This window comes from Capsicum annuum, chromosome 6 (assembly GCF_002878395.1).
Source record: "Capsicum annuum cultivar UCD-10X-F1 chromosome 6, UCD10Xv1.1, whole genome shotgun sequence".
NCBI classification, from domain to species: domain Eukaryota; kingdom Viridiplantae; phylum Streptophyta; class Magnoliopsida; order Solanales; family Solanaceae; genus Capsicum; species Capsicum annuum.
This window is the reverse complement of record NC_061116.1, coordinates 41,517,615-41,542,756: the sequence shown is the minus strand read 5'-3', so window position 1 is coordinate 41,542,756 and position 25,142 is coordinate 41,517,615. Positions and strand designations below refer to the sequence as shown.

The 25,142-nt window shown below is 36.8% G+C and overlaps 1 pseudogene; it reads left to right on the top strand.

Moving 5' to 3' along the window:
* LOC124899474 overlaps nt 1-3,447 on the top strand; it is a 104,269-nt pseudogene extending 100,822 nt beyond the window's left edge.
* The last annotated feature ends 21,695 nt before the right edge of the window (nt 3,448-25,142 follow it).

Here is a 25,142-nt window from a genome sequence, read left to right as displayed (position 1 = left end):
AGAGATTGAGATATGTCATTGTATATTTATGATATTATGTTAGATTTGGGATGGGCTTTAGGTATTGCTAATTAATTTGGCAATACTTGGGTTAGTTGGACCTTTTGGGCCTTCCAAAAATCATAAATTAAGTGTTTTGGTGTTACTGGTAAAGTTGTTGCCATATGACCAGGATGTCACGGGTTTAAGCCTTGGAAACATCCTTTGGCAGAAATGCCAGGTAAGGCTGCGTATGATACACCACTTATGGTGGGGTCCTTCCTTGGACACTGCACATAGTGGTAGCTTTTGTGCACCGGGCTGCGCTTTAAGTGTTTTGGTTTAGTTTCTTATATCATTAGTAGAATTTCTATCTTAGGGAAAATTAAGGCTTGTCTAACATCTCAAAGTTGATTTATGTACCTTAAATTGTCTGAAGTAGAATTTCCTTCGTAATGGATTTCGGGGATTTAGAAGTGAGCCCTTGACCCACCTTAGGTCAAGATTGGTGTTAGCTATTGACAACCTTTGACCCTCGTTGTACATCTTGAAAATGCTTATTGAGGTAATATTAAGAAACTTTGGCACTTAATAGGGATAATAGGTTGAATATTGTTAGTTAAGGCTTATTTATTACGCTAGTGATTATGCAATTGCTTATGACATTGAATATCTACACTTACCGGTTCATGTCTGGATATTGATTATAATACTAATGGTAGACATTTACCGGTTTAAGTCTGGATAATGATGATGATGACATGATGATATACAATCGGTTCAAGTACTGACATTGCTTATTATATTGATGGCATATACCTGGTTCAATCCCAAAAGATTATTATGATAATGATGATATGATTACCAATACAAGGTTGGATATTGTTATGATACTACTTATGGTATTGGTCGTGGGGTATATAAGATTGATGATATAGATATTGAATTCCAGTTTGAAAGTTGAAATTGTGATAATGTAGCATGATATAGATAGATTCCGATTGAATCTTAAGAAAGGGTAAATGATGGTGGTTCGGATTATATTATCTTTGTGTGTACCCTCCATGCTTTTTGGGGTTTACATTGGGTTATTTACTTTTCCGCACTTATTGGCTTATGGGGGTCAATTTTCTAGTAATGATTACATGTGTTTGATCCATTATGCGATGATATTATTTTGGTTATTCACATATTTATGTACAACGATGTTAGAGAGGATTCAAGTTTGACTCTATCTCGACTTTAGTTATGTTATCTTGTATTTTATCACATTTATATCATGATTTAGCTCAATCGGCTGATGATGCCTACTAAGTACCAGTGTTTCAGTAGTCATACTACACTTCTGTACCTTGTTGGGGCAGATTTGAGTTCTAGTTGTCACCGTTCAATTGAGGATTATGTTGTGGTTGATTCAGAGATAGGGTGAGTTCTTTGCGTCGGAGTTACCCCATTACCTTCTATCCTACTTATGTCTAGTGTTTAGTTTTGAAACAGGATTGTTTTGACTATTTTAGAACTTGGGTTGTATTATATAGTAGCTCTTGTACTGGCTCTACTAGGTCTTGGGATGGTTATCTATGTTATGACTATCTTTTAGACTATCTATTGTCTTGTTTATTTCTTGTGTCGGATTGTCTAATTCGCCTTTTTGAGGCAATTTCCACCGGTTTAACCCATTGATTTTAGCTTTGGGTTAAGGTTCGACTTACCTACTAGCGAGATTTAGTAAGACCCGTCATGAATCATAAATTGGGTCATGGCAATAACTAATTTAACATGCCAGATTTTGTTGCTGGCACAATAGGGTGGTGCCTTACAGCACAGCAGGCGGATGCGCGGTAGCATTCGTAGTGGTACATCAGGATTCCAATGTACTTCAACTAAGATCAGAGCTTGTCGGTAGACCATTGTCATGGAATTCTTAAGTGAGCTGGAGAGTATCCATCATATCCACTAAACTAGCTAGAAGATATCGTTTTGGGTCAAACAACCAAAAGAAAAGGACCTAGAGATGAGACGACATAGGAACTACGAGACCCCCTAATAGTAAATGTAAAATGGAAGTGCACTCTTCCACACCAGCTGAAAAAGACCTTTCCCTGTTTAGTAATAATAAATAAGGTAAGCTTTACAGCTTCAACCTAGTTAAAGGGCTTTGATTCCCTTTGTATAGGTTAGGTTATTGGATACTAGATCCTCGAAGTCGGCTGAACTAAGATCCAACCGAGAGAGGAAAGTCTATAGAAACAACTAGTTGGGAAAGAAAGAGAATGCTTTGCATTTTCTTATATTATTCCCTCCCTAGGAGTAGAAAAACAGAGGGATTAACATTAGTGACCCAATAATAAAGATCTAACACCTTCCTTGTTAAGGCTCTACACACTAGGAAAAAGCTAACGTGATGGGAAACCAACCACTAGTTACAAAGATCTAATAAGGTATTGAGAGGGCTATGACAGTCATGTGTGAATTTTTTATCCAAATTTAGAAACTACCATTATTCCTATTTAGGGAGTTGACTTGAAAAATAGCTTGATGAACTGTTTGCAACCACCTTCCACATTCACTTACTTATCGTAGAGGTTGTAAGTACATAGTTCCCTAAAAGTAGGCTAACTTTTTGGAACGTAGTGTGAGATTACTATAACAGTGTATATATAGAAATAAATCTTCGACGCAGTTATTTAAAAATGTCTGCATTAACCATTGTTTCACCTCCCAAAGTGCAAACATGGAATGATGAGCACAGATAAGGAAGCAAGAGCAAAAAACAATAATCTCTTTCTTGTCCTTCTACATAAGGTTAGGGGGAAGAGAGAAGCACTTTTCCTACTAAGAAAGTGAACAATTAGTGCAAAGGTGAAAGACTTAGTTGTGCATTAGCGAAGCCAGTTCTAATAGTAAGGCACTCGAGTTAGCAAAGCGCTATAGCAGCGTCGAACCTCCGTGTATTATAATGTTGAGCCAAGGACGCTCCACCTTGTATAGAACCTTCTCTATAGATTCAATAAATTGAGTTTTGAATGAACTCGCTTCTTGATAATGACTTAATCTATAGATAAAAAGTCATATGATGGGAAACTAACATGTTAGGTTTGGAGAGAGATAGTATCAGTTATGTAATAGGAGAAGCATATGCAAGGTTTTTATTTCAATAGCTGGCCAAATAACAATAGGATCATCGGTCTACAATTTCTCAATTCACAATTTTTATCCTTATATAGAAGGTATTTCTATACCAGCTCCTTCTACCTACACTGTAGTTGAAAAACCTAAAGGAGAATTTAGTGTCATTTTGCTGAATAATAGATGCATTCGTCCTTACCATCATAACAAAGAGTACCTAGCTTTTCTCACTCAGAAGGACTCAATTCTATGTCCAAAAATCACATGACAACATATGTGGTCACCATAATAGGTACTCAAGATATTGTGTATGGAGAGGTGGATAGATGGGACTACTAGTAGCTCGATTAGGAACCTACTTATATTGTGAGACAAAAACCTAATTTATATGCCCTTTTTTTTATTTTTAGAGATTCTATCCAATTTCCATCTTAGATGCGAAATGGAGTAACGAAGAAAGAGCTAAAGATGGCTTAACAGTAAGACAGAACCCCCTCATCTCATGGCTAGGAACATCTATGTAGATGGGGTTTGATTCATAGTGCCAGTTGGCAGTAGGTATAAGACTTCGTTCTTCTTATTTGATCTTCCTAGGGATAATCGTCATCTTGGTCTCAAACTTGTTGAGTACTTCTTGATCGAAAGGTCCTATTTTGTTGCCTCTTCAATAATCTCTGACTCCCTAAAAATAAGATTGGTGACCTAGATGGCCAGGGTTTTTCCTTACCTTAGTTTAGCCTTATGTCCCTTCAACATTCCTATTCAACTTGTCTTGTCTTGGTCACCGCTGTGGACTGATTATACTATATATAATATTCACTCTAAAGATTAAGATAATAGAGAGTCTCTCTCATATAGATTCGGTTGGGATTGATTCTCAGGATCGAGCCCTTATCAAAGGCTTGCCTACCAACACCTATCAAAGTCTTTGGCGTTTGATGTCTCCTTATATTTTCTCCAGTAATTAAAGAAAAATATTTTCGCAACACTTTATTCACTTCTACCGCTCCTTGTTTACTTCTGTCCTTGCAAAACTCCTACATGGGGAAATTCAGATCTTGGAGTAAGCTTATTTCCATGGGCAATCTACTCAAGATTTTAGGCCATTAATTTGGTCAATGTCTCAGATATTGTTGTACTCAAAGGCGAGAGGATTCAAAAGTGGATGTGATCAGCCTCAAAGGAGAGGGGAGGCAACTTAGGTTTCTAGCAAAGTGCTTTTTGTGTATATAGTCCTTCCTATAGGATAGGATTTTCATTCCTCCAACAAAAGCTATAAAAGAAAGGAGTTCTCTCTTTTTTCTAGCCTTCTTTTTATATTAAAGTCATATAGTGTCTTCGCACTTTCAGGGGGAATTCTTGGAAAAATCTAGTACAAGAAAAAAATGAAGGTGGGACAAGTGAATCAATTTGAGGGAAGAATTGTTGCATCAGTCGAAACTAGGGCTTACGCAACTGAATCAGAAATGTGTTTGATAAAAATGGATGGAGATAGCCAAAGTAGGGATTAATCTATTCCAAAACCACTAAGCAAGGACCATTCCTAAGCCATTTTAATAGAAAACTAGGGTAAAGTACTAAAAACATTCTTCTCAAGATGATAGCAAGAATTAGATGAAGTTGGCTTTGTCCATCTAGCATATCAATTTACTCTATCAATAGCATAAATTTGCCCAACATAAAGAATAAACATGGTAGGTTGGTAATTAATCTTTGTTTGGATAGCAGTATGATAAACACATAAAAGATATGATCATTGCTTTTCAATCCCTTGCATTAAAAATAGAGGGGGGAAAAGAGTTAAACGCACCCTATAGATAAAAATCAAGAGCCTGTAGACCAAGGTTGAACCATATTACCCTTTTGTTCATTGAGAGTGTGACAAAACGAACCACAAATATTATGTGGTAAATTAATGTTATGATACCGAGATAGATGCACTTCTTGTTCTTTTTTCCATTGATTATTTAATGAATCTTTCATGTCTCACTACCCCTGACCATAAAAAGAATGTTATAGTATAAAACATGGTGCAAGTGTTGCATAAAGTTTTTTATCTATTGTTCAGGCCTTTCTTTGAGCAGAGTGTTTTCATTCTAGTCATTGGCTTTCACACCCACTTATGATGTGAGTGGGATAAAGGCATCTATCTTATTATATGAAAAAGGATCATTATATGGTTCGCGACTAAAACAAAACAAGGGGTGTTGTATAGAGGTTTCTAAGAAGAGTTGAAAAGCAATTGAGATTCATATAGAATAGATGGTAGGGTTCCAAACCTTACGTAGCACGAAAAGAGAAGGCCTTATTTTTCAAGGTACAACCCTAGACAATGGGAACATAGAATAAGATGGAGCCTACCTACTTGGTTAAAACAAAGTAGATAGATCAAAGGAATGGAATCCAGTTGGTTCTTATGCCACTTTTGAAGGTCTCAGAGATAGAGGGAAAGGCATTAGATTGATGGATAAGGTAATTTTCTTTCCACTCTGAGGATATTAATTTGGATATCTAGGAATAGGTCTTAGAGAAGTAGATGAATTAGCTCCACTGGGAGATGGGAAACTATATATGGAGTTAGAGGTAGAGGGACTTGTACTTTGCTAACTGTCAGAGGGATGGTAAGTAGATTGTTCAATAGCTTTCCCACGAAAATGGATTTTCTTCTGGTCTGCCACCATAGTACTAAGACTCAAATCCTACCACGTAGTCTACATAGAAGAGAAATCACCAAATATGGGAAAGAGTATCTTTTTCTCACACGAAGGAACCACTACCATAGAATTATTGACAAGGATACCTTATTGTATTGTTTGGACTTTCATTAGGGATAGAACTACAATTATAAGAGTTGAAATATATAGATAGCATCTTCAGGAAAGGCTTGTCCTCCAGAAGATGAGGACTTTTTTAGAAGGATAGAGTCATTGTATTCTTAAATACTGATTCTCTTTTAGAATGGTATTCTATTAAATGAAGGCTACCTTCTTACTCTGAATGATGGGGTAGACAGATATAGTATGATTGGATTGATGGATGGTGCCCTATCCTTCTTCCAATAATTTGTCATCAAAACCAATGACTACAACTTATTAGAAAAAGATCATAGAGCTAGCTGTCTCAATCTTCCACAGCTCCAGGACTAATGTGCTCTTTTTTATACAGGAGGAATAACTCATCTAAATTATTATTCCCACTCATACAAGATCTTTAAATAAAATGAATATAAGGCGGTCTATATCTACTTCTTGTTTATTTATACTACTAAAAGGTTAAATTTTAAATGATTAGGTTAGGGTAGGGTGGAGTTCCTCTTTAGCACTGTTCTTTAAAGTATAGTTCCGTCCAATCAAGGTATAAAAGAAAAAGAAAAGTCAATCATTTATTTTCCATGATTTTTTTCATTTCAGTTTTATGTTGCTCAACTTGTGCCTTTACATGCTCGACTACTTCCCCATCCCACCTAGCCCATTCTAGCATTAGCGGGGAATAACCTCAATCTATAGAAGCTGAATCCTCAAAGGCTGAGTGATTATGCTAGTGATCAAGATATCAACTACATATATAGATAGTAAAATGGATATACTCCTATGATGACAAAAGTTAAGTGATGCGTTGGACGTAGAAAATCTTAGGCCAAACTAAATATTTAACAGTGAAGATCAGAAAGCTTTTAAGTGTAGATGACTACTTGTACTTGAAATTCCATTCCTTTATCCAGCGGGGGGCTTTAAAGAGAGTTAAGTCAATAGAATATCTAGCTAAAGCTTCGGTAACACTAGATACATCAATAGATCATTGATTAGCATACCTCCTTTGAATAGTCTACATGGACCCTAGTTTCTATTACAATGTTTTTGAATTAATCTAGTAAAGCATACAACCTTTAATCCTTAAAGGGAAGGAGGTTTAGCATCAACTCATTGAATCAATGTTCTTTTATTCACTACACAAATGAATCCTACTATGTATTTTCCAACATAGTTATTTACCTAAAGAAAATAGATGTATAGCGGCTCTCTCTCATAAAAGAATTAAGCAACAAAGAACGAAATGAGCACTTACCCTATCGACCAAAGCTACTATTCTAAAATCAGAAAATCCTAAATTAAAGGACTATAGGAAAAGCAATATACTGACCTAGCCTCCCATTATGCACCAATGTTTGAAGAGGGCCGTTAACCTTTACCAAAAGAAGAGTTATTGGTTTATTTTCTATAGTTGATCGATATAGCTCGACCAATTCGGATAGGGTAAAAGCGACCAATGCAAAGGATCTAATTTGATGAAGGAAGTCATTTGTGGACAGAATCTAACCCTTTACCAAAAGAAAAAGATGTGCAGTATATCTTCAGAACAAGTATTCATCACAAGGATATCATTTAATGAATTTCATAATTGTTGTTGCACTATGCTAACCTATCTTCAATCACCTAGGAATGTTCACTTAGCCACCTACCAATGATGCCTTTCACTTTCAGATAGTTCATCTCACATGAAAGGACTTCAACTTAGAAAGTCAAGATAAGAAATGATAAAGGATGGTCATAATCAGGGAATTTTTTTTTGTTAATTAAAATTGATCGTAGAGAGAGGGCCTATCTCTCATAAGAGAATGAGAGACACTTTTTTATAGTATAGAGTAGTACTGAAATTCAAACGCTCCGAGCTAATAAACTACAAACAAAGAAACACATGGAGGCCCATAAAACCCATAAATAATAGTCTACCAAATATACGTGACATATACTTCTTGTGTGAAGTTTTAATCTTAAGAATAAAAGTTGTTTGTAAAATGCAACTTTTCTTTCTGCAACAAGTAAGAGTACATGTTCTTATCATGCATCTTTATGAATGAATGAATCAAAAAAATGTGACTCCTAAACTAGTCCCCCTCCTCTATTTCTTCTAAGAAGGAGGTACACATCACAGGAATAAACCTCAAAAATAGAAAGAGAAAGAAGTAAGTAAATACATAGAAAAACTACTAGATGGAAACATAACCGAGTACGTGATAATTGAGAAAGGTAAGTCATACTTCACTGAATTGGACAATTCCAGAACAAGTATCAGAGAGTGCTCCATTAAGAGAATTTTGACGATTAGAAAAGAAAAAGAAGAAAGTTAGAGTTCAATGAGCTCGAGATAGCTTCCTAAAGAGAGAAAGGGGCGCTAGGTACAGTCTTTCTTTGGTTCCAGCCCCCCAGTTACACCAAAGCACACCATTCAACATTTTACTATAACACTTGCACCTATGAGTTAGCAAAATAATATTGTACGTTAATAAAAGGCTAGATTTTGCAAAATCAAAAGAAAATCTAACGCTAACTATGTTTTTAGTTACCACCCCCATGCCTTTCTTGGTAGGATAAACAAACTCAACTGGCAATTTTCAACAAGTCTATCTTTTTTATTTGGGCGGGGGGTGACAGAGCAAAGAAATCTAAATTTTTGAGATGATGTCTAAATTTGTACCTATTTGTATCTGGTTCGTAATCATTATGCTAGTTTCTTTAATCTACTCGATCTATCCTTTCTATTTTCTTCCAATTGCTGGAAACATACTAAACTGATGTTTACTAAACTTACTAAGCATCCTCTCTATAAAATCACATAAGGACTAATGAACAGAGGACTGAGTTTCCCTTTTTTTCAAATGCACCACTCCCTTTATGGGAGACACCTTGAGGAACACCCTATCTCGGACCTAAAACTCCAAGTCTCTATGCCTAACATCTAAATAGGACTTTTGGGGACTTTAGGAAACTTTAACCCTATCCCAAATCACCTTGACCTTCTCCATCACCTAATAAACCAAATCTAGACCAAACATATCTGCTTTTCCAAGCTTATACTACCCAATAGGAGATCTACACTTCCTACCATACAACGCCTCGAAAGGAGCCATACCAATACTCGAATAATAGCTATTGTTGTAAGCAAACTCCACCAAAGGTAGATACTCAACCTAATTTTCTACATAGTCATTCACACAGGAACGAAGCATATCTTCCAATGTCTGAATATTTTGCTCTGCTTGCGCATCCGACTGTGGATGAAAAGCAGCACTCAGACTAACCTTAGTCCCCAACCTTTTCTGAAAAGAACATAAAAAATAAAACATAAATTACGTACCATGATCAGAGATAATCAAAATACATACCTCATGTAACTTCACAATCTCCTGAAGATACAACCACACATAATCCTCCACCAAAAAGGTAGTTCGCACTGGAAAGAAATGCGTAGGCTTGGTCATCCTATCCATGATGACCCAAAATGAATCATACTAATTTCGAGATCAAGGAAGACTAGTAGCGAAGTCCATATTGATCACTTCCCACTTTCATTTAGGAAAATCAATTTTTTTGTGCAACCCTCCTGTCTTCATGTGCTCAACCTTAACCTATTGACACACCATGTACTTGGCCACATAGGAAGCCATAGCCTTCTTTATGACATTCCACTAGTAGATCTCCTTTATATCATGATACATCTTAGTTGAGCCGGGATGAAAAACATAGTGTGACTCATGCACCTCAGCCAAAACCCTTTGTCACAACCCGTCGACATCAGGAACACATAACTTACCTTGGTACCATAAAGTACCATCACCACTGATCTCAAACACCACTACATTTTGCCCACCAATATCACTTTTGATTTTCATCAAGATAGGATACAACACTTGCTTCTCTTTTATCTCTGCACTAAGAGATGACTAAACCACTTTTTGCACCATCATACTACTATCCTTAGAGTCCAAAAGATGAATTATAAGATTAGCAAAGTGGTGAATATACTTCATCAATTCCCACTTGTCTTCCTCCATGTGAGCCAAACTCCCATAAATAACTTGTTAAGTGTATCAGCAACCACATTAGCCTTACTTGGGTGGTAGTGAAAACTCATATCATAATCCTTGAGAAGCTCAAGCCACCTCCTCTGCCTGAGAATAAGCTTTTTCTGATTGAAAATGTACTAAAGACTCTTGTGATTAGAAAAGGTATCCATGTGAACATCATACAAATATTGCCACCATTTTTTAAAAACAAACACAATCACCAACAAATCCAAATCATGAGTAGGATAATTCCACTTATATACCTTTAACTGCTTGGAAGTATAGGCAATCACCTTCACATGATGCATTAAAACACAACCAAGCCCTACCTAAGATGCATTACAATAAACCACAAACCCATTATTGCCTTTCGGCAAGGTTAGGATTGGAGTCAAAGTTAATATATCCTTCAACTTCTCAAAACTCCCTTCACAAGCATCCGACCAAGAAAACTTAACCTTGTTTTGAGTCAACTTAGTCAAAGGAGAAGCTATCAAAGAAAAGCTTTCCCCAAACCGCCTATAATACCTGGCTTAACCCAAGAAGCTCCGAATATCATATGGAGTCATAGGCCTAGGCAACCTCTTCACTATAGCAACCTTCTACGAATCCACTATGATCCCTTTACTAGTAATAATATGGCCCAAGAAAGTCACAACGTTTAACCAAAACTCACACTTAGAGAACTTGGCATATAATTATTTTCTTGTTTAAGGTCTGCAACACCATACGGAGGTGATTAGAATGATCCACCTCACTCTTTGAATAAACCAGAATGTCATAAATAAACATAATGACAAAGAGATCCAAATACTACTTGAACACCGTATTCATCAAGTCCATAAATTCCATAGGAGCATTAGTCAACCCAAATGACATCACCAAGAACTCAAAATGCCTATACCGAGTATGAAAAGTTGTCTTAAGGATATCCACCTCCTTAATCTTAAGCTGATGGTACCCAGACCAAAGATCTATCTTAGTGAAGAATGTGGCACCCTGTAACTCAGTAAATGAATCATCTATTCAGGGCAGAGGATACTTGTTATCTACCAACACCATGTTTAACTTCTTATAGTCAATGTACATCCGAAGGGAACTATTCTTCTTTAGCACAAACAATACTGGTGCACCCCAGAAGATCCTTAACTTCCCTCAACTTAGCCGAAGCCATTATATATGGAGAAATAGAAATTGGTTAAGTGTCCAAAAGCAAATCAATACCAAACTCTATTTCCTTATCTCAAGGAATACTTAGAAGATCATCTGGAAAGACTTCTAGAAACTCATTAACCACTGGAATCAAAGACAAAGAAGGACCTTCAGAGTTAGAATCTTTAATCCAAACTAAGTGATAAAGACAACCCTTAAAGATTAGCCTCTGAGATCTAAAATAAGAAATAAAACTCCCCCTAGGAACTAAGGAACTACCATTCTATTTTATAATCGGTTCACTAAGAAACTTAAATATAACCCTACGAGTTCAGCAATCTAAAGGTGCATAACAAGAATAAAACCAATCCATACCTAGAATTACATCAATATAAACAATATCCAACTCAAATCGATCCACAAAGGTTTGCTTGCCAACAACAGCTACCACACTCTCTATATAGACTGTCTTAGCAATAATGGAGTCACCTGCTAGGGTAGAAATAAAAAAAGGATTCGAGATAACTTTTGGACCGAAACCAAAAGACACAGCTATATATGAAGTCACATAAGAACGAGTCCATCATTTAAATAACCCCTATTAGGACGACCACAGAATCGACAAGAAGGATACAAAGAAACTAACTTACCTCTGCTCTCCTAAGATTGCACAACCTATGCTCGAGAATTGTCACCACCTTGATAACGCCTATCTCCTAACTGATAATGATCACTAGCCAAAAAGGAGCCCAAACTCACCCACTTCTATTTCTTCCACTTGCCACCATCCCAACTACCCTGAGATTGAGCACCTTCCTGATCAGAAAACTTATTCCTCTCTCCCTACCTATCCCCAAACTCTGACTGATTTCTCTCCTCTCCTCAACCTGCTGCATATGAATAGTTAACCTTGTGTTGTCTATATCTTTAATCAGTAAGGTATTCTTTCTCTCCAGAATCAAATCTCTATTCAACTAAAAGCGAACTTCCTTATTCTCGACCTCATATTAGCCACTAAATAAGGAGCATACCTCGATAGCTAATGGAACTTCAAAGAAAATTCCTTTACAGACATCCTTCCCTGCCTGAGGTTCATAAACTTTTCCATCTTTTCTTCCCTCAACTCTTGAGGAAATAATCAATCCAAGAAGGCACTAGAAAAGGCCTCCCACAAACCTTTCTCTACCATATCACCTCTATCCTGTCCTACTCCTCATACCACTGATAAGCAATATTCTTGAGCTGATAAGCTGCAAAGTTAACCCTCTCTATATCAATAGCCTACATCACCCGAAAGATCATTTCCATCTTATCCAAAAAGCCCTGTGGATCCTCATCCATTTTCACCCCAATAAAAGTTAGAGGACCCATCTTCATAAATTGACCAACCCTTGTGGCCTCAGCAGACAAAGCACCAATCACACCCCCCTCAGCCTGAGCAGTAACTATTAGGGCACTAATATGAATAGACTAACAAAATTCTACGTTCGTCATGTTACCCTGAGGAACCTGAAGAGAACTAGTTGGAATAGGAGAAACTCTATTACCATTATAATTAGAACCATAAGATCAAATATATACTCCAGACATAGGATGTACCTCTTCAACTTTATCCCCAGATAGGATCGAAGAATTTTCTTATGTTCTAGATATAGGAGGAATGATCTGAAAGACAAGCAAACATGGATTAGAGGAGATTCTAGGATTGAGAACTACAGCTTGAATATAAAATACCAATAAAGTGAAACATTCCTAAATGTCTTGCATCCTCTTTCTTCTAAGTGTGGTGTGATTCACACCACTAAAAAAGACTCTACTCAACATGACTTTGTGGACTTCCCAATTGACCATGAACCTAGGCTCTAATACCAACTTGACAGGACCCGAACCTGGGCCTTGTCGTAATGGGCATCCCAAGTCAAACCAATATCGGGGATCAACCCCTGTTACCCAACCCAACTCCCTATATCCACCTTAGATGGGCTGAATTTTGAACATATAACAAGATAGCATTATTGTTCTAATTAAGACTCTATGATAGGGTCACAACTATGACCAACCCAACCGAGTCCAACTATACCACACCAACTGCCCAAACATACCAAACCAATCCATAGACCATAAACCAAAGGGAAAACCAAAACATAATATGAAAATCAATCCTAATATATAGTAGGATAGAACAGTGAGAAATCATATCATATGATGCTAGCCTTAATATCAATACCAATGCTAAGGATGACACCTCTACTGATCCCACCCATTTCAACCCCCAGAAGTACCACAAAGCTCTATCCAAAAGAGAAAACAAATCTAATTTTGACATTCCCCCAACCTTGGCTGAAATTAATATCCAAAATTAAATAAAAGTGCCTAAAGAAATCCATAACATGAAAGGATGCCTTCTGAAATGATAGAAGCTCACCAATTCAGTTCAAATATTGATACCAAATCTGTGTGCTAAACAGGTGATGTAGAATGGTCGGTTCGTGCATAGCATTGGTATACAACCGCCAATAGATAGGGTTAGTATATGACCGCTAGCAGGAATCTCAAGATAAGGATAAAATAATGTTAGTCATAAAACTAAGTAAACCATCTATAATGCATGCAGCCATACATATATAAGTGCCAAGAAAAGGAACTGGGTTCAACGTACACTTAAAACCTTTACCTGGGTTGTGTAGCTTTACCATCCGAACCACCCACGGGCCATATGGGTTCAGCTCCCCCTGCTTAAAGGACTGCCGTGTGTGTAGCCGCATGGCTAGGGAATATGCCACCTGATGACTAGTACATCCCCCAATATTAAATGTGACACACGCACATTGTCATCAAGACCCCTTATATCAGCAAATATGAGTTTTTGATCTTAATCCCTCCGGGACCGCTACCTTCCACAGCTTAGCTACACACCCCTCCATTAATGCCCAGTTAAAACCATAACCAAACAATCCATTTTCCATTTATTAACGAAGGCCAATATTGGTGGTATCGTCATACCACCTCTTACTTGCAAGTAATATCCATAGCCAAACTATTTAGGTTAAGGGAACCTTAAGTGACCTTCCAATTACCATAGTAAATACACTTGCGAGATTTCCACATTTTCCACAAGCATAACCATTTTTCCTTTAGCCTTTTCAAACCATTTAAGCTATGCATATAACCTTTGTCCAGTTTAAAACATGCAAAAGTTCCATTAAAAAAAGTCAATGCAATGAACATGTCTTTATAAGCATTTTATCAAATACCTTGGGGGAATAATATAACCAAAACCAATTCCAAATACCATTAAGCCATTACCATGCAATCCAATTATCCAAAACCACCATTAATGCATATAAAAGCATAACTAAAACCATAGAAAATCATAAACAAGCATTCAATATCAAAACCCCCAATAAGAGTTGAAAACGATAATCATAACCATCATTAATGCATATAAAAGCATAACTAAAACCATGGGAAACCATAAACAAGCATTCAATATCAAAACCACAAATAATAGTTGAAAACCATAATCATGAAATAGTAAAACCTTGAAATTAATCGTATAAACCATACCTTTAGTTGAGATTACAATTAGGAGAGAATCATTCCTAATACCAAAGAATCTATGGAAAGAAATTACCAAGACAAGCCCCAAAGCAATCAACAAGTTGAAACCCTAGCTTCTTTCCCCCAAAAACTCTTAGGAGAATTATAAAATGTTTTGAAAAAGTTTCAAAGTGTCAATTAATAGAATAATAGGGTAAATAACATCTTAAGTGTATTAGAAGTTGTGGGTCATAATTAGGGAAAGTAGGAAAATGTCCAGAATACCCCACTTAGATCTTTTAAAAACCCACCATAGGGATACGACCAACCCATATGAGTCATACCCTCCAATACGATCGGTATCCACCACGCGTATCCAAGTATCAACACTTGGATCAAACATTGTCCAATATACGACTCATCCAACCAAGTCATAAAAACAACATACGATCTTTACTCATAACCCATATCTCTGCAGAATAAAATACTAGGAGAATCAAACACTGCCCACCATATGAGTCCCTACTATGACTCATACCAAAACCTTATGACTCATACCACTAAGTCATACCCATTCCACTGATGAAAACCATCCCACCAACTATCACTGGTCAGCATACGATAGGACTATCCTACTCGTAGCCCAGCATAAGGCTCGTACCTATGAGTCATATTGGGTCCGAAGAATGGATTTCTAGGAATTTTCTAAGACTCAAAACCCAAGATTTTTCACTTATCAAGGGTATAATAATATAATATAATTTTAGAACTTTGTGGGTTTCACAATTGACTATTTGATAGACCTATTCCTGAATATACATAGAATAGGACTTAGATAAGCCCTAGATGTAAAGGGTGTAAGCACTTCTACTTTTATGCAATTAGAAGAGTACAGAATTGAATCTCTCTCAAATAGATAGATTTAGGATTGATTGTGGGATAGAGAATAGATAACTAGGGGTGGGAAGGAAGATAAGCTTGGTGGAGTAGTTGCTTTGGAGTAGGTTCTTTGACAATCATTGCATGTATGAACCTTAAAAAAGCCCAAAGGTCTAGTCTAGACAACAACAATAACAACAAACACAGTGTAGTCCCACACAGTGGGGTCTAGGGAGGGTAAAATATACGCACTCCCAAGGCTAGCCTCCACTTCATCCAACCTTCCCCAACCCGGAGGGAGATATCCTCATCAATCTAACTATTTCCCAGAATCAAGGACCTGAGATACTTAAAACTATCCGTGTACCACACCACCTGAGAGTCCAACCTAATTACCAACTCATCCTCCTGCCTCAAGTCATTAAACTTGTATTCCATATACTCTGTCTTACTTCTACTTAACCTAAACCCTTTAAACTTAAGTGTTTGTCTCCAAACCTCAAATTTATCATTCACACCTCCTCGTGTCTCATCAATCAACACTACATCATCCTCAAAAAGCATGCACCAAGGCACCTCACCTTGAATACGCTGCGTTAAAATATCCACCACCAAAGAAAATAGAAAAGAAATTAGAGTCGATCCCTAATGTAACCCTGTCAGGACCGGAAAATGCTCAGAATCTCCTTCTGCTTTCCTCACCTAAGTCTTAACTCCTTCATACATGTCCTTAATCGATCTGATGTATGCTACCGAGACCCCATTTACCTCCAAGCATCTCCATAAAACCTCCCTAAGAACTTTTTTTTATGCCTTCTCCAAGTTGATAAATACTATATGGAGATCCTTCTTCTTTTCCCTATACTGCTCCACCAGTCTCTGCACTAGGTGAATTACCTCCGTCATAGAGCGACCGGGCATAAAGCCAAATTAGGTCTCTGAAATAGACACTATCTTTCTCAACATCTATTCTACCACTCTCTCACAAATCTTCATAGTATGACGCAACAACTTAATACCCTTATAGTTATTGCAACTCTAGATGTCACCCTTATTTTATATAGAGGAATCATAGTGCTCTACCTCCACACCTCAGGTATTTTTATAGTTTTGAAAATGCCATTAAATAATTTGGTCAACCACCTTAAACCATCCCTGCCCGCAAACTTCCAAAAGTCCATAAGGATCTCGTATGGCCCTATCGCCCTACCCCTCCACATTCTGCGAATAGCCTTACTGACATCCTCCACCTTAAAACACCTGTAATACCTGAAATTGTGACACTTCTTTGAGTGCTCCAGCTCCCCTAGCATAGTGTCCCTATCCCCCTAATCATTCAAAAGTTTGTGAAAATACGACTGCCATCTTCTCTTTATATGAGCATCCTCCACCAGCACACTACCATCTCCCCCTTAATGCACTTGACTTGGTATAGGTCACGACCCTTTCTCTCACTCGCCTTATCAAGCCTATACAACCTTTTTCCCTACCTCGCTTCTCCAACCCCACATATAAGCTCTCAAAAGCTGCCATCTTAGCAGCCATAACTGCTAACTTAGCCTCTTTTCTAGCTAACTTATACTCCTCCTTACTAGCTCGCTTATCCTCTTCATCCGTACTCTCAACCAACTTAAAAAAATCAAATTTTATTGGATTAGATTTTTGGTAGTAAAGGTAGTCATAGGATAAAATGCCCTACCAACCATCTGCTTTTATATCCTAAATAATAGATATGAAAAAAAAAAAAGAAAGAGAGATATTCCCATGGTAGAAATAAGGTAGCTTCACTAAGTAAGAGAGTTAGGGGTTTGATAAAGGTGATAGGATTGGGTTCTAAACCTCCATTAGTCTCAAATAGGGCACAATATAGGGATATCACAATATGAATAAGACTTCATCCTTATTAAAAGTGATACCTCAAATTCCTAAAATACTCTTAAAGTCTTAAGTTTGGTAAATAAGGTCATGGTAAATTCTTTTCTTCCAACCTTATTATGATAGGAGGCAATAACTCTTGCATTCACTCTCTTAGGTAGGTCAGTCTTAATCTTTCTCTTATCGGTAAGTATATCTACTATGGTATAGTTGTTGTACCATTTAGGTAGTATTTGTGGATTTTTTGTTTTGAAGGGGAAATGAAAAAAGGTAAATAAAGACCTTAGACAAAATCAAGAGATTCCCAAGACTTGAATGAGAGCAGGGGAAGCAGGGAAGCTTTTCTCAAAAATAAAGAAAGAAAAATAGGCAGGGAGGTAAAATCGAGTAACAATAGATTATAGCAAGAAAATAGAGGTTAGATAGCTCTTACCGAAGGAAGAGGGTTCAGGTCACCCATCCCCGTGACCCAGCTATGAACTAATCGTTCTCTCACTCAAATGTATGCCTAATTTTCATTGAATAATTTATCACCTTCCAAAATATATAAAAATTATTTCTTGACATAATAAATAGTTCGAACCACCTACAGAGTGTAGTCCTCCCTACAGTTTTATAGTAGACTATTTTTTGAGTCTGATCTTATCACTAAAGCCTTTTTCCAAATGAGTAGGTAGCATTAAAGGCCGATGGTATTTTCCTTTTAATAGTAAAGGTAAAATCCCTATATATCTTAGTAGTCAAACCTAAAGGCCCTTCACAAAAATAATAGAAGGTAAGAGCAGCTTTCGTACAGCAGTTGCATCCTTGCTTCTTCCCTATAGAGACTTAGGATATTTTGTGAGCTCTATCACCTAGTGTAAACCTCTATTTCCCAATTGTAATCTCATGTTATACCAATGTATTATATAGATTAACTATGAACTGAGAGCGGGATAAGACATCAGCTTCTATTTTCATAGTACACAGTCATATGCTAAGGAAAGAGATATCTATCACACTCATCCACAAGCGTAAGGTGTGGTATCCGCCAAAATAAGGAGAGGATTTCCCTAAAACAAAGAAAGGCATGTTAGTAAACAATGAAAAATCACCCTTCTTTCACTCTCCAAGGAGCTATTGATTAATGACCTAATAAATATGTGAGAGTTAAAAAGTATAAGCAACCCTTCGTGCATGAGATAGAAATAGTGGGAGATTGGCTAATTGTGGTCAAGTGATCTCAGGGCTTTAGGGTTTCTTCTCCTATTGTGATACCTATCTTCTATTTGAAAGATAACGGCCCACCAGAGAGAGGTAAGTGCATTCATAAATGAATGTGGTATACTAATCAATATTTTTGTTACATATCGGGGACAGGGAATAATGAGTGTTAAATTTACCACTTATTTGCATCCAAATGTGTTCACACTACTATGATTTTACCATATGAATGAGATAATATTTTTATTTGAATGCACTAATTCCAATATGTTTCAGGTATATTGATGATTAAAAGAAGAGAAATGAAGTGAGAGAAAAGGGATAAAAAGGGAAGAAAGAGCAAAAGATGGAAAAGCAGGAGAAAATCCTAACTTCAGTTATTATGATCGTGGTATGAGGGTCACAATTGCGATCAAGCTAGGGAGATTGTGGTAGTGCGATTTTATGCCAAGAGGCAATTTTTTGATTCCTTGGATCCGACACCAAATCCCTTATAGACCAAAAACCCTTTCATTTTTGGGTATATTCCCAACTAGAATTAACCTTTGAACAACTTGAAACCTTACAAAATCGGGAAACTTATTGTGGCTAATTTCTCAAGTAGTTTTGGTTGCAATTGAAGTTGGATATTGAAGAATACTCATGTTTACATCTTTAATGAAAGCATTTAATGATCATTTTTGTATAATTCTTTTTCCTAACTTTATGAGTAGCAAAACATTTATCTTGGGATTATGTTAAAATAAGTTGCAAATATGTGTGGGTTTGATTTATTAGAGTAGATTCTTGGTTAATGATGATGAGTTTCACTAATGCTTGCTTGATTGAGTTGGAATCGGAGGGTAAAAACCCCAAATTCCAAAAATCATACATCATCCTTGAAAAGGGATGTGAGTGTACTTTTGGATCCTATATCATTCTTGAAAAAGGTATATGGGTGACAAGTCATTAGTGAAAAATAGTTAGATATAGCTTATTCTATTTCATTATCTTAGAAATAATGGTGGATTGAGAATTATCTAGGTATTGGGCATCTTCCAAGAAATAGGGATGCCTCATTAAGGTATTAGGTGGATTTGCTTGCCACATCCATGAGGTATCCAAAAGTGTCCATGTGTGATAATCTGGAGGTTTTGTTGACAAACTAGCATCAAGAACCCCTAACCTAGCCTAAACATGCAATTGTTAACTAGAATTCGCATTTGATTATCATGAACCCATGCATTATTTTCCCCTAGGTAGACATAATCCCAACACTTGTCTCATATTAAAATCTTATCCATATATGTTACCTTTAAATGGTAGTTGAGTAAATTTTGGTAAAATAACTTTCCGAACCACCTCCTCCCCTATTCTTTATTTAGGTATTTCATTTTGTATATATTAAGGGTATCTCTTTAGTAGCTATTAAAACTTATAGGATTTGAAGACTAATTCCACTACTCGAGGATTCGACCCCGACTCACGTTGGGTTAATATATTTGAAAATGATCTCCTTGCCTATAAATCATTGAGTGAGTGTAGCATTATCAAAATAGCGCCTTTACCGAAAAGTGAAACTTAGTTTTTTTGTTTGTGCATTATCGATAGTAGCTTTGGGATTGCCCATAGTGGTTGTTATTTATTTTGGTTTTTGTTTTTGTTTCTTTTTTGGTGATTTCAATGGTTTTCATGACACAATGAGTGACCATGTAAGTAATGTAGGGACCTTTGATGTGCCCCTTGATAATAAAGAGCAACTCCATGATATTGGATATGCGAGTGCTTTCCATATCCCACCTAATCAAGGGAATGGGGTATTCCATGTCATGAGTATAATTTTGCACATCTTTCAAATGAAAGGTGTCTTTGGGGGTCAAGCTCATGAAGACCCCAATTTACACTTGAAGAATTTTGTGGAAGTGTGTGCCCCCTTTGACATTGCTCACATCTCATAAGAGTCCATTCAGTTACACATTTTTCTATTTTCTCTTATGGGTAAGGTGGTATTTTGGCTATGATCTCTTATTTCTGGGTGAATCACATTGTGCTACAAACTTACCATTATTTTCTTAGGTTAATACTTCCCACCATCAAAGATGTAGCAATTGCAATAAAAAATCACAAACATTCATCAATTAAATATAGAGGCTCTATATGAGGTAATGGAGAGATTTAATGGAAAGCTTATGTAATTTCCCAACCATGCGGTTCTGGAGAAGATGTTTCTCCAAATATTTTACCTGGCTTTCGATCAACTAAACAAAATAATGATGGATAATACAACAGGAGGTTCACTTGTGAGGTTGTCTTATAATGTTGCTACAAACTTGCTAAAGGAAGTCACAAAGCAAAATAAGGTGTGGAATACCAAAGACACCAAGGTAACTAAAGGGTCCCCTACCACCTTCTATATTGATAAAGAGCAAAGAAAGAGAGATGAAGAGAGGGGGGAAACATGGAAAAAATAATATCGTAATTAGAGCTCCTAATGAAGCTTGTGATAGGTGCACCCAAAAAATGGTAAATGTAAAGGAATGCAAGGGTTATGATAAATAAGGGGCCAAGAGGCTTGATGAATAAATTAGCTATTTGAATAACTATCCAGTGGGTTCCTGCCCAGCCTATCGAAGGAAATATAGGAACCAAGGTTAGACCGATCGTGCAAGAGAGAAATAGATTTGCATGGTAGGGATAAAGATCATGATTAGAAAGACAACAAAAGCAAGTATGATCAATATGTACCTCCCCATGATCGATTAAAGAGAAAAGAGTCCAATTTTGTTGATATCAAAAACTCAAGATCGAGGATGTGTTAGCAAGGATCTTAATGAGAGTGGATGGAACGAACAAGATGGTCTAAGAATTAAAAGGTAACTTTCACAAATAATCCAAGCAATTGTATCAAACTCTGACTCAATCAAAAATTGGAGACTCAAATCGGCCAAATCTCTACCTAACTTAATGCTCGACAAAAAGGGGACCTTCCTAGTGAAACCATTGTGAATCCAAAAAATGATGCTCAAGTATTGGCTATTGTCACTATGAGTGGGGAAATACTTGGTGATCATAGGGTGGAAGTTGAGAAAGAGTTCAATGTTGAGCAATCAAATATGAATAAGAAGCAAGTGGCTTATTCAAATGAGGAAGCTCTAAATTCACAAGAAGGGAAAGAAAAAGAACCAATGATAATATAAAAAATGGTTAATGAAGAGGGAGATCCAAAGATAGTTGAGAATGATGAACCATAATGCAATCTATTTCCTACCATGAAGGTTCCTCTCCCATCTTTCAAAGGCTCAAGAATAAGGAGGACAATGCCAAATTCAAGGCATTCCTTGCTAAGCTTAGCAATCTATCAATTAATATCCCATTTCTAGAGGTCATTCAAGATATTCCAAAATATGCTAATGTTATGAAGAATTTAATGTTGAAGAAATGTCTTGTTGTTGGTTAAACCATATAAGTTACCCATGGGTGTAGCACTATCATGAATAGCACTATAGTAGAAAAGAAAGAGGATCCCAAGGCCTTTACAATCCCTTGCACCATAAGGACACACAAGTTTGAGAAAGCCTTGTGTGACCTTGGTGCAAGCATCAATAAAGCCTTTTGTGACCTTGGTGCAAGCATCAATCTTATGCCCTATGCAATATATAGTGAACTTGGCTTGGGAACTCCTACTCCAATAACAACGAGGCCATTGATGATGGACCAGTTGGAGTTCTGTTTGATATTTAGGTGAATGTGGATCTCTTTATTCTTCTGGCAGATTTCATCGTGATTGATTGTGAAATAAACCAAGAGATACTTATTATTCTTGGCCAACCTTTCCTTGCAACCAGAAGATCTATTGTTCATATGGATTTGGATAAATGAAATTGCAAGTCCAAGATGATGAAGTGTCCTTTCAAGTATGCAAGAACAAGAAACAACGCATCGAACTACAAATGGTCTCTATTATAGGACCCTTGAGGATCCAACTTAAAAAGATGAAAAACTTTGTACCGCGATGATAAATTAGGCGCTAGGTGGGAGTCAACCCACTAATGCTAAGAAATTAGCCAATTGAGAAAGGGAAAGTATGGTACGTTTGACTAGTGGACCAAATAGAGGAAAATAGAGGACCAAATTTAGCCTTACTTATCGCGATCTTGGTATGCATGTCACCACGATTGTGATAGCCATATGACTACAATCGTGTAACTCAGACTGCGATCGCGGTCAAGGTAATTTAAAAATTGAACAGTCGGCCATTCCCCCACACTTCTATCTAATTTACTTTCAAATTACAACTTATTTTGGCTGAGTTTTAGGTAGCCAAATTGTGCATCAATATCTCCCTTGCATCCCTCAATTCGGTGTATGATTCAAATTCTCTCTTTTATGTGTAGTTGTAGGCCTTAGAACCCATGTTGTAGGAATGGCCTAAAGTGGTATTTTGAATGATAAATATTGGTTTAAATATGATTACTTAGTGTGGGTAGCTATTTTTATTGGTGTGCATATGTTTGGGGAAGTTTTGAGTACCCAACAATTGTTCAAAATGATAAAAATAGATTATGCACATTAAGTGTATGATTAAATTACCAAAAGAAGTTTTTACTAATTTTCTCATGCTTTAAGGGAATAATTGAACAATTAGAGGCTAAGTTTCATATACATAATGTTACTTTTTGATTTGAAACACAGTTTGGCATTGAAATTGGATGATTTGAGTTTTGAAAAATTTGGTCCGATCATGCCTCAGATACCACGATTGTGGTTATTAGATCACGATCGTTGCTTAGTAGCCTACGATCGCTATATTTGAGAGTGGTTTTTAACTGAAACAAAAAATCCTGCAATTCAATTTCTTTCCCAAAACTCATCAAGGCACCATCCCATGAGCTTGAATTGATAACATAGCATAGTTTTCATATGGAAATGTTGATGATTTATGTTATTGTCTGATTGCCTAGTTTCTAAGGCTCAATATGGAAGATTATAACAAAACTCGGTTCATGGCCCCAGAATGCCACAATCAGTATTAACTGATGCCCCCTCCCTCAAAACCAAATTTCTCCCTGAGAGAGGCATTTGTTTAGACAGAGTACCTGAAAATATCCCAATATTTCATGCCTGTTTGGTAGCCACCGGGTGGAGATGTTTTGCCTCGAATGCTTTCTGGGAAAACGAGCATTGGGTAAGGGAATTCTACACTAACCTTAGCATAGTATCCTTTTCTGAACTATTTGTGCGAATTTGGGGGAAAAATATTCACGTAAGGGACAAACAGATTAACAATTTATATGGGCTTCTAGATGAGGAAAAAAGCCAATTCTAGGCAAAGGGGTGTGAACTGTTGAGTTTGATAGCTAAAACGTTGTGTCATGGAAAGGAGGTTCATTGGGTGGCCACAAAGAGGGGTATATCAATGACTGATTTCACACCAGAGGCAAGGATATGGTTCAACATTATATTTATCTGGGTTTCTCAATGCACACGCATTACTTCTACTCCAGATGTGCGAGCCCAGATGGTCACTGGTATACTAGACAACATTCCTTTGAATGTTGGTCAGCTTGTGATTTCAGACATGAGATATTTTAAGAAACATGGTGGTACACTTTTCAAATTTCCTTATTTATTTACTAAGTTGTTCTGGAGATTCAAGGTTGAGGAGTACCCTAGATACACTTGGCTGCACCCAAACACCCCCATTTATCCTCTTAAGATTTGTGGTGAAGGAGTATCGGGCAAGAGCAAAATGAGAAAGAATGACTTGTGCAACTTGATAGATGAGGACACAAACTTATGTATACCACCCACTGTAGGGCATTTTAAGGATATCTAGATGGATATGTGGGCGCTAAAGAAGCTCGTAGCAGGGTTACCTTATGTGTCGGAAGGGTCTTCCACCACCCATCACTCTTATATGGTTGGGTCCAACTATGAGATATATTTGGAATATTAGAAGAAGAAGGGAGCCACTATTGCTAAGATTGAGAGATCCTACTCATCTCTACCACATTCACATAGGGAGGTTTGGGACTCACATGACAAGATAAAGAAAAGTGATAAAAAGAGAGATAATTTTTTCTCGAGGATATGGAAAGGGTTGAAGGGCCTTTGGAAGGTCCTTAAACCCAGAAAAAGACTTCCTTCTCCCATATTTGATAGTGATGAAAAGCACCCAGCTGAGTGGTTAGACTCAAATAGATATGGAGATGATGTTGAGATAGATAGAGATAGTAGTTCTTAATTGTAGTTATAGGGTACACCCTTTTACTCTCTTTATGCTTTATTGATTATGTAGTGAGGTCACTTCAAGGTTTTTAGTTAGGGGTGACCATCTCTCTATTCATTCATTTGGTCTGCATTGTTTAGATATCTATGGATGTTTTTATGTTAATTTGAATTATTTTTATTTTTATTTTTATTTTGGCTTGTAATATTCGGGCACACTTATGGTGCCCACATTTCTTGGATTAGTTATTTGTTTCATTTTTATTTTTTATTTTTATCTTTCTTGTTATACTATTGGATGAGCCTTTCCCTATGAAAGATTGAGTGATGACAT